This window comes from Struthio camelus, chromosome 3 (genome assembly GCF_040807025.1).
Source record: "Struthio camelus isolate bStrCam1 chromosome 3, bStrCam1.hap1, whole genome shotgun sequence".
NCBI classification, from domain to species: domain Eukaryota; kingdom Metazoa; phylum Chordata; class Aves; order Struthioniformes; family Struthionidae; genus Struthio; species Struthio camelus.
The window spans coordinates 35,671,161-35,689,694 of NC_090944.1; the positions used below are offsets into that span (position 1 = coordinate 35,671,161).

The 18,534-nt window shown below is 42.4% G+C and overlaps 1 protein-coding gene across 2 annotated transcripts in view; it reads right to left on the reverse strand.

The window, feature by feature from the left end:
• The window catches only part of COL21A1 (collagen type XXI alpha 1 chain), a 182,913-nt gene that overhangs the window by 115,082 nt on the left and 49,297 nt on the right, over positions 1-18,534 (reverse strand). The window contains exon 1 of one of the 2 annotated variants that reach the window (XM_068937402.1): positions 1,317-1,408. The exons of the other annotated variant lie outside the window; for it this stretch is intronic. The gene's annotated coding sequence lies outside the window, so the exon portion shown is untranslated. Of the gene's footprint in view, positions 1-1,316; positions 1,409-18,534 lie in introns of those variants that run through there. 2 annotated transcript variants of the gene reach the window in all.

Here is an 18,534-nt window from a genome sequence, read left to right on the forward strand (position 1 = left end):
TCCTTGGAAACTACGTTTCATAAGGAACATAGCAGATTTTTCAATGTGCTTCAAATACATATTTTGTGCACTTTTTTTATTCAGCATTATATGTTTTTTTATTTCTGGCAACGGGCAGAAACTGAACCACAGGAAGTTCCACCTAAACCTGAGAAAAAACTTCTTCACTGTGAGGGTGACTGAGCACTGGAACAGGTTGCCCAGAGAGGTAGTGGAGTCTCCTTCCCTGGAGATATTCAAAACCCGTCTGGATGTGATCCTGGGCAATATGCTCTAGAGGTCCCTGCTTGAGCAGGGAGGTCGGACTAGATGATCTCCAGAGGTCCCTTCCAACCTAAACCATTCTGTGATTCTGTGATTCTGTCTGTTTGAATATATACTTGGAAAGATACACACTAAGCACCACTGCAATCAAAAGATTTCAAGAAAACTTGCAAGTAAATTTATTAGGCAAGTCTAACAAACCCTAAAACACAATGTCTTCTCAGTGTCCTGAAAAGCTTTGAGATCAACCAGTTGATTGGTTTTCCAGTTTTTGAAATCTTTGAATCAGAGGCCAAGCCCTTTCAGCATGGTGAGTACGATGCACACCTAAGCATTCCATAACTAAATAGTAGTAACTACAAGTGGCTCACAGAGCAGATCTTTCTTTCCAGGTAGTGTGCAGAATTACAGAAACAAGTATAACTGCAGTTATTATAAGCACTTCTATTTTACTCATCACTGTAATGTCTGAGCTGCCATGCTATGCGCTAGCTACCAAAGAAGTTATGGCACAAAGTCAGTAAGTCCTTTTCACCTTTTTCATGGTGAAAACCTTTCACTCTTTTTCATGGTGCTAGAAGAGAGTAGATTTTTGTATGATACAGGATATAACACAATACAAACCATTTCATCTTGTGCCAAGAAAACGAGCCAGGATTGCAAGCCAGTACAATCTGCATGCACGCGCACAAACCGTATTGCAAAAAAAAAAAAAAAAAAAACCCAAAACAAAAAAAAAAACCCCATACATCAGTGACCCACTCCACTTCCAGCTCGCTGCTGAAGGGCCGGTCATAACCACTTAACGTCGGCAGCGGCAGATGTCCTTACGGCAGACGGACACCCGCAGGCGGCCACGGCTCCGCGTCCCCTCCGCGGCCGCCGCGGGGCAGGTCGGCCGCGGCCCCGACGGCTGCACCTGCCGCCCGCCCCCCGCCGCCCCTCCGCTCGCCCCGCCGACGCCCCGGCGCCCGCGCCGCGCAGCCGGCACCGCGGGGTGAAGCCCCCACCGCGGACGCCCGGGGCGCCCGGCCCGGCCCGGCGCCGCTCACCTGCCGACCCGCCAGCCCAGCCCTCCGTCGGCCGCGGCGCCCTTCCCGCCCGGGGCTGCAGCTCGCTGCGCCGCCGCTCTGCCCCTCCGCGCTCGCCGGCGCCCCTGCCCCGCGCCGCCAGCGCGGCCCTCCCCGCGCCGCTCCGCCCCGCTCCGCCCCGGCCCGGCCCGGCCCGGCCCGCTCCGCCCGCGGGGGGCGCTCCCCGCCCCGCCGCCGCGCACAGCCCCGCCGCGGCCCGCGGCAGGGAGCAGCCCGGGAAGGGCATCCCGAGCCGGAGGCAAAGCCCCGGCGGCTTTTTAGCATCGCCCGCAAGGCCGTTTGGTCGCTTGGAGTAACTCGGTGCTGAGGCTCCCTTCATTTCAGAAATGCTTGGTTTGGGGAGTTTACGGCTGATTCTGTATTATTTGGCACCTCACTTCCCCCATTGCCCACGAGGTTTGAAACTTTTCTGAAGTGAAGCTGCCCCCGAAAGACCAACTGGAATCACCACATTGTCCTTTCATCAGTGTCCAGATAACCACCACCGACACCGGGGCTCGGATGCAACAGCACTTTTTCTGATTCTGTTTGGGCCACTTCTATGCAAGTGTTGGCACCAAAGTGCCTCTCTCCCCCGGCACCTTTGGATAACACACACTACAAGGTGCTGCAAGGGAGTAATAGACTAAATCCTGCAACTGCAAAAGCAATGCCCAGATGGACACCTTGAGTAAATTCAAGTGCACGATTTTCAAGTGTGGAGAAGCACTACTGAAGCCAGGAGCTGCTGTCCTTCACACCCCTCACATCCACTTCCATGTACCTACACGCTTGAGTGAGCCCATGACAACATGCTGCCGTGCAACACCCAATTCCTACCAGCGAGTGACTAACAACTGGGCAGGCAAGCCTAGCACAGGCAAAGTATAGTGTTCAAGACCTCTGGGACCATTCTCCAAATGTTCTTTGTTCACAGGTTGTACCTAGGCCATATTGATGAAATTATCCAGGACTTAGACCTCTGTGGATTCTCAAACTGCCAGGCTGTTGACACCGTGTCTTCTATTTTCTTCCGGGCTTCATGAACCACTGAGGAAGGTTTATGAACATCTTCTTAGGCTTAGGACAGTCTCATGACACTCATGTTTTCCATAAATTGGACTTCAGCATCAGTAAGATACTAGCAGCTTTTCTGTGAGAAGGGACAGGACCTTTCATAGTGTTCAGGTCCCTATCTACACTGCGGGAGGTGATACACACCTCCCGTGCGGCTGGGGCAGGAGGCCTTACCCTGCCTACAGCAGTGCTCATGCACAGTCTAACCATGCCTTTTCCATACTGATTAAGTGTCTCACTGCCAAAACCTGGCAGGCCTCCCTCTTATCAACAGATACGATGTTAATGTTCTAGATACCATCAAAATTATGGGTACCTACCATGCCCTCCCACATTAGGATGCAGGAGAGGCTTTTTGGCCAGCTGAACAGTGAGGACAGTGGCTCACTGTCCATGGCCAGCCCCCCATGTCCATGGCATGCAGCCAGGAAACCCAGGACAACGCGCATTTCCATGATGCCATCTGTTCCCTAACTGCTGAGGCCTATGACCATGGTGCATGTCTCAGAGTGAACTGACTGGGACAAGGGTACTGTGCTTAGCAAAGTAAATTCAACGCCTTTCCCACTTCAGTGCTAAGAGTAATTAAAGGAATCATGTTCGCATCTGTCTGTGACATCTTTCACCTAAACTGTCACAGCCAAAAGGTGGCAGGGGGAGAATTTTCTTACCCTCTGCTTTCCTTACCACTTGACCATTTAATTCCTTCACTCCTGCTGCCACTTAGTATACCCACTGTTTTGGGCAAAGCTAGCCTACATCATGCGTATATAACCTGCGTGCACAGGTGCACTTTTTCTCCTTTCCTGGGCTCGTCCCGGTAGCTTTGCCAGATACCTCGGCAGCCCTCAGCCCCCGACAGGCAGACAAGTCCTCGTCCCGCTTCCCAAGTTGTGACTGCTGCTGGCATTTCCCAGTCTCAAAGCCACAAAGCCCCCTTCCCTCTCTGCTTCCTCGGCTCACGATGCTGCACCTTACAGAGCTCACAGCCAGAGCCCTTTGCTTTTCCTCTACCCTTCTTCGAGGGCGCGGGCTGCTGTTTCCAGAGCTCACAGCAAGCAAATCCCTTTCCTTCAGCCGGGGAGGACTTCACGCTCCCAGCCCTTATCCAGCTTTCCTGCCCTTCTGCTGAAGGTCACCGTGGGAGGCTGCCACTTCCCAGGCCGAGCCATGGCAGAAGGCAGCTTGAGAAGGGCTAGGAAGGTGGGAGTCCGGCTACTTGATCTTCAGCAAGCAAATCCCCACGCGTGAGATGTGCGACATAGGGTCTGCTCGTCCCTCCAGAGACAGAACCCATCCTCCTACCTTAACTTGCCGTTCAAGTTTCTCTCCATTTCAGAGAGATCTTGCCCCATGCCCAAGTCTCACTGACAGCCTATCTCCCTCCCTCATGCTCGCTCCTGGAAACCGTTAAGACATCAGGTAAATGCAAAGCTGTCTGCACATCTCCCTCTACCAGTAAACTAGAAGCTACAACTCCTGTCCTGCCCAGCAGTCCCCAGAGAATGGTCCTCAATTTCCCTTCCCTCACCACAGCACTAGGTCCATACCAAGCTGTCTGCCAAAAAAGACCTCTCCCAAAAAAGACCAAAGATTGTCACTCAGAGGGTAACCGTGCCCTACCCACCTCATGCTGGGCAATCAGCATTTCCATATCTCACAGATGCATGCCAATGAGGGTCCCAGATGGCCTTGTCCTCCTGTGAAAGAGCATGTGTGGAAAAAAGCATTAGTTAAATAACATGACTTTCGTTAGGATGACAAAAATCGGTTATGGAAGACAACGCTGTGCAGGTTGCAATTCATATTCCATTAAACAGGAACGAATGTGGCAGCTTTCATCGGACTAGATCCCTGTATCACAGGGGTCAGAGATGCCTGCTGGGGCGCCTGCTGCTGCTGGGCACCAGTGATCACCCAGGCTTGACCTAATGTGAAGACTTCACGAATAAGACATTTTTCATCTTAACTTGCTCAAAAAATGGGATAGGCAGATAAGTCTTGTTAGCCCTTAGGCCAGTCATGTTAGAAGAAGCTATATGTGAAAGCAGATGTGGATACAGCCTACAGCAGCTCATTGTTTTACCCTTAGGATGTTTATTCACCCATGAAAACTCTTCTGCCATTAAATTATGAAAATGGTCAATTTTGGTTAGTTCTTTATCAGTAACATATGACATTATTACCTAGACGCTGAGTATTATCAGGAAGGGAAAAAAAAAATTTAATGTAAACCATACAAAAAGGTGTGGTACCCAGCATGGAGTATCTTATTGAAAGTATCCTATATGAAATAGAAGTTAGTCATATTGAAGTCTCTGCTACATTCCCATCTTGCTTCAGGCAGTTAGAAATTGTCTCATCCCCTTCCCACATTGTGAAAGTTCTCCATGTCCTTCTTTGTGTGTGGATTTTGTGGTTTCAAATGAAGTTTCTGGTTATTCCACAAACTAGTTACAGTAGCCAAGTCTATGCGGACAGAAAACTGTTTTCTTGTAGAAACCCCAGGAGTTGTATTAAACTAAACCCATATTAGCTAAATATATATTTAGATTAACATTTTCTGACTGACTGTTTAAAAAGTACTGTTCTATGCCTATTTTTTTCCTCCTGATATAGGAATCACATTCTGCAGCCCTTGCTCAAGCAAATTTTTTATTTTGCCATTTTTTCCTCAGTAAAGTTTTAAAGGACTGAATATTACAGAGAGAGACAGGAACATAGTTTTGCTATTTTAACTAAACAGAAACATTTGGAGAAGATAAAGATGTCCATTAATATGGACAGTTCTTGATTATAGGTCTGCTTCTGTAAAGACTTTCACCCTACTAGCTTTACTGAGAAGAATCACTTGGTGGGTGTATTAGTGTTTGCAGGGCATAATCTTGAGGATGTGAGTAATGAAGGTAGCATGACTCATCATTGTACAAATCATATAAAGGTTATTTCTCCCAAGACCGATTTCACCAGCCACAAATTCTCCTTCTCCTCCTTCCCTCACAGCAACAACCCATGGCCCTCTCCCATGCCCTTTTGAATGGGACAAATGAACACATGAAGTGGTGGGGAACTGAAAGACTGGTCATGAAACAGCAGCTCTTAAATTCATCATCTGTCCTGCACAACGGTTAAAAAAGACATTTATTTAGATTATTTCCAATGCAGTACCGTGTTAAGGTAGTGTAATTTAATTAGAGACATTTATATAAACTACTCTATTTGTCACTAGCAATCACACATAAAGGATTGACATTTTAATGTACTGCAGGAGACTAGACTGACATATAATCTGTTCAAGCTTAACCTTTTCCACTAGCTTCAAACCTAGTTTCTAGTTTTCAGATTCAGCCAGCCTAAACTTTCAGCGAAATTCTGTGCTGACAATTTCTTTACTTTTGGCCAGGCCTACAACCAGCAATAAACAGTAAGAAGCTAGTCTATCTCTGACCAGTATGTTGAGAGATAAATTGTGATGCTGGACAAGCTGGATTTACATCCAGGTACGCCAGACAATTTTCATGGGACCGGTTCAACTGCTAGTAAAAAACAACACTTCTATTGACCTCAACAGATGCGTAGTAAACGAAGCATATTCCCGCTTCTAGTAAACCTGCGTGTGCCTGTGAATGGCAATATTTAGTAAGAGTTTAGGCTACATTCAGGACATCAGGGTTACAGCTTGCACCCCAGTGAGGCTCCTATATTAGTCCTATGCCTTTTAGACAGATATCACTTTAAGCAGTATACAACATCCCAGTAGCTACAGGAGCTATAGTAATCACACCATTTGGAATTCATGCTGTAGAAATCATTCACTCAAACCTGCTGTCAGCAAGCACACCACATTCTTAAATCATCTCTGGAAGATCAGATTTTTTTTTAAGGGATAGAAGTTTGTCAGCTTTATTGTACACAAGCATTTTTGTATTCTGCATCACTTTTCCAAAAATGTCCTTTGGTTTACCATATTGGCACGGCCAAGATAGTAAAATTAACTCTGCATATCATGAGAGAGCAGGGACTGGGGCTGGGAAAAGACAAACTAGACCTAATGCATGAGAAATAAACAACTGGAAAATAGTGGTTGGAGCCCAGGATTTGCAAAACAGAAGTTTCCACGATCCCTGTCATTTAAGCCATTGCTTAAAAAAAAACTGACGTTTGGAAAGCTGTATTTCCATGGTTAAAGTGATAGCCCTTCATAGCTTAATAATAATAATGAAGGCACTCTGTGCAGTGGATACAGGCACCTAAGGTGGGTGTCCACTTCAGGAACCTTTGGCTCTCTACAAAAAAACCAAAAGGGAAGACTTCTCCAGGATATGACTAAGAACACTTAGATTAGGATCTTATCCTTTATTGATTCTACAGGGAGTTCAACTATGGGCAGAAATTCCATAACGTGAATGTTTCATCCCTCATGGACGAAATAGGTCTTTCAAAAATGGGGTGGCATATTTGATTTTTAACAACAGTGGTAATTAATACAGGAGAAGACAAGAGTACTTTAAAATGCATAGAAACTTTTGAATTTGGAAAAGAAAAAGATTAAGTCCTTAGCCTTTTCAAAATTTTACAGAAATCATACAGATTTCGGATTTCTATTCACAAAAGGGTGAATAAGAGTTAGGCCCTCCCGTCCTTGCTGTGTAACGTTGTATTAGTTCAGTAGGCCCATTTAAACTTTTAGAATTGTTCACAGTGTGAAGGTCAGCATGGTTCAGGATACAGAATCTGGCCTACCATATATCCTTTTCATACAGTCATGTTCTACAGAAAATTCTTCCAGTTAAGATCACTCTGATATGCCGTTAAAAAAAAAAAAAAAAGAGTAAGATTTGTTATGTGTAGAAGGCTGCACATAGCAAAAGTGCTAGTATTCTGCTACATAGTACTGTGTAGAGTAGGGAACTACCAGCTTCACAAGCTGTCTTGTAACTTAGACATCCTGCAGACCTTATCATGAGCTCCTTTCTCCTTTTGTAAATTATTATAATCCACATTGATCAGCTGAAGCTCAGGACTGAGCTTAAGTCTAAGCGTTCCTAATACATTTGTAGTGGCTAACATCAAAGATTTTGTCTGTTACTTGATAATTAACTTATAGCAGCTCAATAATATGCAAGTCTCAAATCTGATTTTGATTTTGTAAGTTATGTAAGAATCATTCTAGGAAGCATTTCCACTGAGAAGTATTTCATTCTAGCAGGGAGTTTCTCTGTTGTTCCTTTGGATATAAGGAGAATGAGAAGGAAGTTCGGTCCTGCCCCCAAACACTAGAGGCTTTACTTGCAGTATCCTAACAAACTCACTGATTTCCATTCACAACTGTTAGAGCTTCTGATTTCTGTAGGGAGGGTGGGGGAGAAGGAGGCACGAGCAATTTAGATAAGCCTAAGATTGCTGACCTAGCATACTCAGGAAGAACTGAGACTTTAAGCAGCATTTAGAAAACATTCCAAATAAAAGTGTTTTTACCTGTTTTTTAATCTTAATTTTTATATACTTCTCAATATAAAAAGGCTATAACTTTAAGAATTGCCTTATTTGTAATCTTTATTCTAAGCAGAAGGAAGGATGTGCAGAAAGGCAATTGATAGAGCAATTCTTGTACAGTCGTGTTCAAAAAATGACCTGAGCATGATAAACTGCTATGCTGCCTGTGGCACCAGTACTGCAGAGAGGAACCTCTGCCCAGGGGCTCCAAAGTCTGAATGAAAAGTCATTTTGTAAATGGCTTGACAGGAATTTTATGACTTCCTGGTGAAGAAAGAGAGCACAGCACATAAAATGGTGGTCCAGAATTACAAGCAGCGAGCAGAACCTGGCATGGAAACTTAATGGAAGCACTTTTTTTTTCCTCAAAGGCAAAACATGTGTGATTGCCAGTATAATGGGAGAATGCTGAGGGACTTCAAAGAAATCTCTCAAAAATTTCACTGATCAGATGAGAGAGAAAATTTGTTTCCTTAGCTGGCTCCAAACCATATGATATTTATAGGTCAAGAGTCATTAAGTGGTAGAACTGCCTATGTTGAGGAACGCCAGCTTATAAGGAAATAAAAATCTGGCACTGCTGTAGGACTGGTGGCAGCCTTTGGAAGGACCTGGGCAATGTCAGAGCTTCTAGGATTTCTGGAGCGCTTCTCTAGAGACATCCAGGGCTGGAAGGTGGCAGAGCTGCTTAGACTGGTTACTGACCTTCAGAAAAGAAACTATGCTCACAGGATTGGGCTGAAGAAAGTGTGCTTAATGTTAATCCTCTGCCACTGTATACCAGAAGACACATCCACCTCACATTTCACGTTTCCTTTCACAATACATTTTTGTGTATTGTCATGGTACTAAAATTTCTAATCAAGGAGTTTGGTAATGGATTTCATCCAAGTCATAAGAATTCCCAGGCCCTTAATAGAACAAGCATATTCCTGGATATTTAGGTGCTTGATATAAGTGTGAAGAACTGTGACCGCTTGAAGCAATGGCCTTGCCTACAGGGTGACAGAGGTAACATTCTCATTAATCTCATTTGGAGCAATGCCTCAGAATACAGTTAGAAAAGCATCTTCATACAAAAGCATCTGCAAAGTTAAGAACCACTGTTTGAAACTGGGATTACTGTTTTGCAGAACTTCAGCTCAAGCTACATGATGGATTGAGCTTTAAGAGAAAGGAATGACTAGGAGGAAGCACAGCTAAAGGAAAAAACAAACCAAACTATGGGAGAGTGGCAATGGAGCTGGCTTCTGAGCTTCTAAGACAGACAGAAGTCAAAGGCTGTGAAACAACCTGGGAGTCAAGTCTAGGAGCTGACTCAACAGAAAGATCTACAGAAAGCAATGAAACAAAGTGAACAGAGCAATTTTTTTGTACTTTATGTTCCCCAAGTATAATGAATAGCTTGGTACATATGATCAGGAGTAGCAGTGAAGCATAACTTGTGGAATATTCTTGGAAGACAGCCTCCCCACCCCCTTCCCCAACTGGATTTTCTAGCATATCACATAGCAGTTAAAAAGAAATTAAATTTCATGCTAGAAGATGGCTTGAAGCAACAATCAGCATGATCTTCCCCAGTTGTAATTGTATTAAAAGCATAGCAGAGACATGAAGGGGTATAAAGATTTCTGTTTAAAGAAGACTTCATTCACAGATAAGTGAAGATCACCATCTTATTATACAAGAGACACTTTAGATACAAAGTGAGGAGCAAAATGTATTCATAATTTTGTTCATCCAATACATGGATACCCTCCAAGTCAAGTATCACTCCAGGGTAGAAGGCAGGGAAGGGAGTGGGGCGGGGGGAGGGGGTTATCATAACCTATGGATTGCTTCAGTGCTGCAGAATGCCTTTTAGACTCCTGAATGCACCAGGGACATTTCAGATGTTTGTAAAGAGTATATAACCCAAGTTCTGAGGATCAGAAATCATCCTCACATACTTAGATGACTTCATCTGTTCCTATAAAACATGGGTGGAACATCTGGTAGAAGTGGAAAGGACTCCAAAACTTTAAGAGCCAGGGTTTAAATTTGTAAGAAATAATGCTCATTTATGAAGAATCACACAATTTTCCTGGGACAAAAAGTCAGTGATAGCGGGCTGGAGCTCTGAGTCCAAAAACACAGGACGTTAATATAACGGAAAGTTCCTGCATATGTGAGGAGGTGCACGCACTTCTACAGGAGCTTCTCATGATTTTTTTCTTCTTCTTTTTTACAGGGTAGAAAGTACAAGCTACTCTTTTGGACCAAGAAATACACAAAATATTAATCCTGAAGGAGGAAGGGACTTCTGGCTGTGCTAGAACCATCCCAACTACTTGCCACAAACCTGTGATAACTCCAAGGTTTAGAGGGATTTTTTTCAAAGTACAAGCTTAAAAAAAATAGTTGGGTTCCAATGGCATAGGACAGAAATTGCTGAAGGCCAAGAATTAAAGCAGAGAGCCACAGAAGTTCATTTGTTTAGTTACTGTGGAGATCCTCCAGTTTTACTATGTATACACTTACTAAACGTAGAACTCACATGTACATAGACCCCACACCTTTGCAGTGACTCCAGGGACGATTGTGAATTCACAGGCTGCCTAAGTATGCATTCAAAGAACACCACAATGCTGGAAAGTGAAAAATGGTTGTTGATATTTTCAGCTAAAGACCTAGTGACCACGGCTTCTCCCTGAGCTTGGGATGGCTTCTAGGAAACACAGTTACTTTGGTAGCATGCCGACAGACCTAATGAAGAACAACTCAGGAGGGATTAGTCCGAGTACCAGCTGCTGGTATTTTAGGCCAACAGCAGGATTTAGCCCATCAAAGCACTACAGAAGTCTCCTTAGGGTGTCTCCTCTGCCACATCAAATTTCCAGGCCATGACAACTCTTAGGAGTAGGTATAACCCACCCCAGTGCCAAAACCTCTTTGTAAGTGACCTGTCAGAGGCACTGGAGAAGGCTTTTAGCTGATCAAGTCAGATGTACTACCTGAATAGTTGTACTCCATCTCCTCTAAAGAAAAGGCCACAAAGCAAATGGAAAAACTCAAGGAATTTCAAGCTGGATCACATAGATCTAGGTCCAACTACAGGCTAAACCTGTAACCAATTACTGACCCTGACTGGACAGATGAACATGGCCACATGTGCCAGATGGCAGGCTATGGGGGCTCCTAAGAGTTACAGAAAAAATTAGTTTGAAAAGTAATTTCCATTAATTTTTAAAATGGTTAGGGAAAGTCAATAAAGGCCTATCTACTAAAGTGATAGTTCAAAAAGTGATAGTTCAAAACAAACTGGGGGCAAGTAAATCAGTGAATCAAGGGAGAGGAAAAAAAAAGAAAAAGAAAAAAAGAATCATGCTATCAGGAGTTATCTTTCTTTCTACAAGAAATCATAGTCCCTATCCTATATCATCTCCAAGAGATATTTGTCTCTGCTGAGAGAAATGGTACTGTTCAGTCTGGAGAAGAGAAGGCTCAGGGGGATCTTATCGGTGGATAAAAATACCTGACCGGGAGCAGGGAATAAAGAAGATGGAGCCAGGATCTTCTCAGTCACGCCCAGTAACAGGACAAGAGGCAATGGGCACAATCTGAAACACGGTAATATAGGAGAAATTTTTTTTATTTTTATTTTTTTTTTACTGTGAAGATGGTCAAACACTGGCACAGGTTGCCCAGAGAGGCTGTGGAGTCTCCATCCTTGGAGATTTTCAAAAGCCATCTGGACATGATCCTGGGCAACGTGCTCCAGGTGACCCTGCTTGAGCAGGGCAGGGTGGACTGGATGATCTCCACAGGTCAGGCCTTCCAACCTGAACTGTTCTGTGATGCTGTGAACATAAATATATCCGGAAAATGAAATAAATAGAGAAATAACTATGTAACGAAAGTTAGATAATGGAGATTTTTGTAAAAGGATGTTATATATTTCAGTTAATTAAAAATGTTGAAGACTGTCCTAAGACTCGAGAGATATTTTCAATGCACATACCTAGAACAACTTCATGATATCATACTTGTGGAATCTCCAGAAACTGTTATTTTGCCCTCTCAGTCTGCCTAATACATACACAAATTCCCACTAAGTAAATGGATTATTCCACCAGTTCTCTCTGAAGAGCTAAAACAGGAACACACAGTCAGGAAAACATGGCAGACAGAGCGGGTAGGAAAGAGATTTAAAAAAAAAAACACAGAAAAGAATAAATAAAATTGAACGGCAAATGAGGAAATTCAGACTCCTGAAACGTCCTGCTGACTCTGTGCTGCAAAGCTTGCCCTGCTGCCCAGCGGCACGCTGCAATGCCTCAGTGACGTGCTGACTCCTTTTCAGTTCTGCTGGACCCTGACTAGTCTTGAGAACAGGCATCAACTTTCTTCCCAGTTCTGTAATTTTAAGTGCTACTGCTCTAAGCATAATCAAGTCCATCCTGTTATTACACAAGGTTAGGCAATAAAATGATGCAATAAAATTGTGATTCTAGCACACCAGCTGATCCCAGTGTCTTTGGGGACCTGACTTCTGGAAACTTAGCGAGTAAAATGACAATAATATTTTTCTTAAAGATTAACAAATATTAATATTTTTGTCATCATGACTAGTTACGACCCTTTGGCATATGGGAAAAAGATGACACAGATCGTTCTGTGTGACACTGAGCTGTTTTTGCTTGGTAGCACATGAATTGTGGTTACAGTGAATTGGCATCAAATAATTACAATGGTGAGGGATGAGAAGGCAAAATACAGTTGAAGAAACCTTTCAAAAAAAAGTTAAGATGAACCACAGAGAAGAAAAGAAGTGAGAGTGAACTTTCCTTTTTGCAAGAGTCTAATTTTAAATCACAAGACACTGAATTGTACCGTATCCCAAAGAAAGGGAAGGGATCTTTTTGCATACAAGCAGCAAAAACAAAAAAGCAAACAAACAAACAAAAAACCCACAAGAAACGTTGTCATGAATGAGCCAAATGAAGATGACACCCTCTCAGCAACTCCAAGAAGAGAGGGAGAGAAGACAAGGTGGGGAGTGAGTCATCCCAGGGCAGATTTTCTGAAAGGTCAGTGGGGAACGGGACAGTGACCAACCAGCATTAGGCAATTGCTCCGTGAGTTAACATTTCCCCCACCTCCACCCTCCAGTCAGGTTTTTTTTCTCAAATCCCAGCAAGTCCTTCCACTCAACATTTTTATTTGGAAAATTTGGGCCATTTCCTTAGGAAATGCATATGTTCAAGTTAATAGAAGCAATTTGGTAAACCAGCACACTTCCAAAGCCCTTGCTGGCAACGTACAAAGGCATTAGGGCTGCAGTCTCCCATGGGCTAACAGCATTAGCCCACAAGTTCTCTGTACATCTTCCGTATAAATTAACGACATGCCATTTCGGATGACTTTGCCTTAAGTTGCTATTTCTTTAAACATCCAAAGGAACAATAAAAAAAGTGCAAGCAAAAGGATAATAAAGATAATTTTATATGCTCCCTAAATAAAAAAATATTTCCACCTCAGTAACTGAATGTGGTGTGTCTAAAGATCTAATTTTCCTTACTGCAGGGAACAAAGGTGAAAAGAATGTATTTGATCACTTGACAGCATTTAAACACAGTAGGGTGTTCCAAGCATCCCTGGCTCTGTGTTTAGAAATGAAAAAAAAAAAAATCTCATATCTCTCTTCTTATATTGATATTTTGTCTTCAGGATTTTTTTCCTCCTTTATTTTTAAATCTGTTAAAGACGACAAGTTCCTTTTACTTCAGGCAAGTTTTATGATGAACAGGTTTTATCTCATCAAAATTAAACAAATACATACAATATATGCTTAGGGTTAATTATTTTATGAAGTATTTTACTAATAATTTCATTTTAGATTTTAAAACTGGACATTTTTCTAAGCGATACCCAAGAAATATGGTGACCTGATGAATGAACCTAGTATGGATTTATTGGACATAAAATATTAAAACTGTATCTAAAAGTATTCAATAAGTCTATTAAGATATATACAGATTTTGACCAATTGATCATTTTCTCAAAAGAAGCAGGCAGGCAATTAAAATGTTAACTTTTTTATGAAAAAGAATTAGGAGGAAGCATCTTTCAGTATACAAGGCTCAAAAACTCTGACCATGAGCCCTACAGATCTCAGTGGAACACGTAGGCCCATTCCTGGGGCAAATTTTGACAAAATAACTGACATCAGTCTCATAAATCTGTAACACTCTCTCCCTCGGCCCCCTCCCTGCTCCAGAAATGGGCAAGCTGCCCTCAGTTTTTTGTCTTACTCAAACTACTGCAGGTGGAAAAGCAGGATGGCAAGAGAGAAGCAGGGAAGCAACAACTCCTTTGCCTCAGACCTTTGCTATAGGGAGACACAACCGACAAATAGAGCTGTTCTAGTGTCTTCTCTGCAGCTGAAGAATTAATGATCCCTGCGAACTCTTATAAAATTTTGTCCGTCGTCATTTCATCTTCTTTAATCTCAATTTTCAGTATTTCCCTGTTTGTCTTAAACTTCATTATTTCTGAAGTGTTATCGCTGTCATGCTGGTTCTAAGCATCCTGGTTCTAAGCATCTTTTGCCTGCTAAAAATGCAAATTGTGGATCCAGTAGAGATGTTGATTTAGGTGAGGGTGGAAGAGAAAAATATACTCCTGGAAATATCCCTCCTGGGACCCACTGCTCCAAGAGAGTTGAGTGGTGCTGTGGTCTCTCCTTGCCACATTACCCAGAAGTCAGATCGACTGGCAGAGGTCAGCCTTTCCAGTAAATTTAGACCTAATTAATGTGCATATCTTCAGTGAACGTGCCAAGAAAACTACCTTATTTCAAATCTAGCATAAGAATATATAGACAGTTAGAAGACATCATTTTCTTCCGCTATTTGTGCCAGGATTATTGTTGTTCCATTATTAACATATACATATATATATATATATGTGTGTGTGTGTGTGTGTGTGTATATTTGCACATATCACATCTGTTTGCATAGCTATTACTTTTATTTACTAACTTCTACTCATCTTCAAATGTGGGTTAAGCATATTGCCTATAAAAATCATATAGGATACAGAATACATAATTCTGTGTATTCTACTATGTGCGTCCACTTATAGCATATCTTTATATTTTAACTCAAATTTTAGATAAAATATTTTTAGGTAAAACAGCTTATAGCTATATATACTATGTGGTTCAGAAAAATGCTTAAACTTGTATATATCTAGCAGTGGTGTTTGAAGTGGAATAATACTTCCAGAAGCAGTTAGTTTAAAAAAATAAACTAAGACCCATGCTAGAACAAGATTCAACAGTTTGTTTCTTTCACCTAGTTCATCGCAGAGATTTGAAAGTGTGCTGTCAAATAGCTTGGGCCTGATATATATGACCTCATTTTAATTATTATGTTCTGGCTTTCTTTGTCCTCTAAAGAAAGAATTCTAGAAATATGTGATTGGGAACTACCCTTAAATTCCAAGAGTGCAAATTAAATGCACTCAGAGTTAATTGCCATATGTACGTGTAGATATTATCTTGCAGGTACTGAGCTCCAACCCCTTCCACCAATACTCTGCCCACCTGTTAGACAATACTTCTTTCAGACAGTCACAACCTCACAGCCTCAGAAAAATAAAAAGTAATAGTAATTAAAAAAATCCTGTACAGATTTCAGTAGGACAAAAACATTCTGGGGCAGACTAACCACACTGCAGGTTTAATCACTATTAAGATTATCAGCTCCCCTCTGAGTCTCTTCACCACTCACGCACGACCTCACAACTGCTCCAAGCCCTCCACTGAGCTGGCAAATCTGCCTCCAGGTACAAATCAGGCAAGACACAGGGATGACTACTGCTAAGAGCAATTAAATCAAGGACCTGGATCACCTGGGGACACCCCAGAGATCTTAATATCCTCAGAATTGACAGTTTCTTTAGGTACAGCGAGAGTGGATAGGAGAAGATATAAGACACATCCTAGTGTCATTTTCTGAAGCAGCAAGTTCCTGCTCAAGGAAGGTGTGGGAAAGCAGCAGCGCCGGCCGAGGGAACAGTGAAGCTTTTTGGCTTCAGCAGCAGCTTTCCTCCACTAAAAGGTGTGGGAAGACAACATGAGAGGCCAGTTCTGGCCCTCTGCCTTTCTGAAAATGCTCTCCTGTAGCCAGTGAGGAAAAAAAAACAAGAGAGGAGAAGGTGGGGAAGCAGAAGTTTATTTTTGCTTACTTATAGAAAGGAGGAAAGAGTAAACAAGGCCTTTCCAATTTATTTTCTCAAGAGATAGAAGTTATTTTCAAAAGTGCACAGTCCAGGTGGAAAATCCATATAGTGCTATTACAAAATAATTTAAATGGTGTCTAGATTTATATGTCCCTGTTATATTCTTTATGCATGGATAATTTTTTTTCTGATGTACTTCTGCCACCCAGTGGATAGCTTATATGACAACTGTTCTTGGCATGTGTTTTGAAAGATGCCCTAGAAAATGGGTTTCCTTGTTTATATGATTGGGAGCAAGTAGCTTACACCAGTATTTTAATGATCAGCCACCAGCTGTGAGCTTCCTGTTCTGAGTATCAGACTTAAGGTCTGAGTAGCATAACAAGGAGAATGCGTGGTATAATGCTAAAAGTACTCTGAAATTTAAATTTCAGTAGATATTAAAGAAAAAAAAAAATCAGACAGATGATAGATAGATCATCTGGTCTCAATAAGAGACCAGTCTATAGACTCAGTTGTTCATCCTCGAGACAGAGAAAATTGAGACGTTAAGACTACTAAACTGTAAATACATATCACTCACAGTGCTGTTCTCCTAAACGAATAATAGAAGACAGCAGTTATAGGAGAAATCACTGATAAAGCTATATTCCGTATATATTCCACCCAGCAAAAGTTTAAATCACAAAAACCATACAATCTCTTCCAGAGATTTCAGCTCTCATCTCTAAGAAACCTGCCCAAAGAACTGGTTCAAAGCTATGAGAAGACAAACTTCAGCCAGGCAGTGCCTCACAGGGGACTTTCTGACAGGGCGCTCAAGCCCTGTTGGTCACCGGCCCCATCGCCAGCCCTCACAGACCTACTCACTCCAGAAACTGGTAGCCACCATTGCAGGCGTGTTGCCTCCTACCTGCAGCAAGGCTTCCTCGCCACAGGGAGCCTGAGCACCTGGCAAGGATGACTAAACCATCCCCTGACATTTCTAGCATCCTAAAAGGCAAATTAGCGTTGCTTATTGGGCCAGTATCCTAATTAATGCAGCTTAATTTATTAACACAGCTTAGTTTTCCCTAACTGTTTGTTATTAGTCAGTCGAACAGGCTGCGACAGTTCTGCGGAGCAGTGGAGTTGCACTGTCCAGCTTCGAGGTGTGCCGTGGCCCATGCTAACAAATAACATTCATCTTATTTTCTTCAGCCCACCGTCACATCAGTCAGCCTGGCTCGTTTGAAACCGGTCCCTCCAAAATGGAAGGAATCGCTTCTGCAGCCTTGCTGAGGTGAGGTTAAGGTAACAAAACACGTTATTCCTGGAAAAACTGCATTCAGTCCTAAGCAGTGCTGGCACACACGCAGTAGTTCAGAGGAGACCAGGCTTTTATGAGCCGCGTCTCTGAGCTGCACTTGACTGAGAAATACAAAAGTCCAAAGCATACCATCAGATAACTTGGAAAGAAGTCTAAAAAATCCTCACCCGCCTCAGGAAGGCAGCTTTAAAACACCTGTGCTCACCAACTGCTTGTCCCTTCCTGCACCTTCCTGAACAAGCTGAGCTTCCTGCCTGCTTGCTCCTACCCTCGTAATCCAGTCTCTCATTATAGAAACGTGCCTCTCATTTGCCTGTCACCCCTCAGGAGAAAATTTGGGAATGGTTGTTCTTCCCACCTTCGCTTGTCCCTTGACTGTCAGGCTGAACAGAGGGATGCCTGCTAGTGGCTACAAGGGATTAAAAACCCCATTTCCCTTTGCACTTGAGAGTAAAAAGAGTAGATAAAAACCTTTCAAAGATATTTTACTTTCCAGTCTCTATTTTGTAGGATCACCAGAATCACAATAAAATCCTTCCAGTCCATGTTACCCATCAATTCCTTTCAACTCAGGCTGGTCCCGTAAAATTGCTGATGTTACCAAAATCCATGATGTTAGTTTCACTTAATTTTTTCTTGTTGCTTAATTGCAATCTGTAACATCAAATAAAATACAGTCAGTGTAACAATGAGAAAGGAAAGGCAATCTAGAAAAAACAAAGCAGTGATATGATTTTGAATAGACATACAGCTTCTTGTTTGTCTTTGTTCATGAATTAGAACCTTTCAAAATGCACTCTTCTTTATGCAGAATGCATAGTAAAAAACAAACAAACAAAAAAAAGCTGTGAAAAATAATCTCAGAGACCTGTAGAACTTAATAGAGAAAATTCTTAATGTGGTTAGTTATACCTATGAGACCCAAGAATATTTTTTCCAGATAATGGTTATGTGCAAATAAGAACCAAAGCATGCTGTAGTACGAATGGTGTTTAAGTTGTAACAGTTGAGAATCAGCTGACATGGGCTTGACCGCAGCTTATTTTCCTGTTGACAAGGACAAGTCGCACACCGGCATAGAGAGTAGAGAGC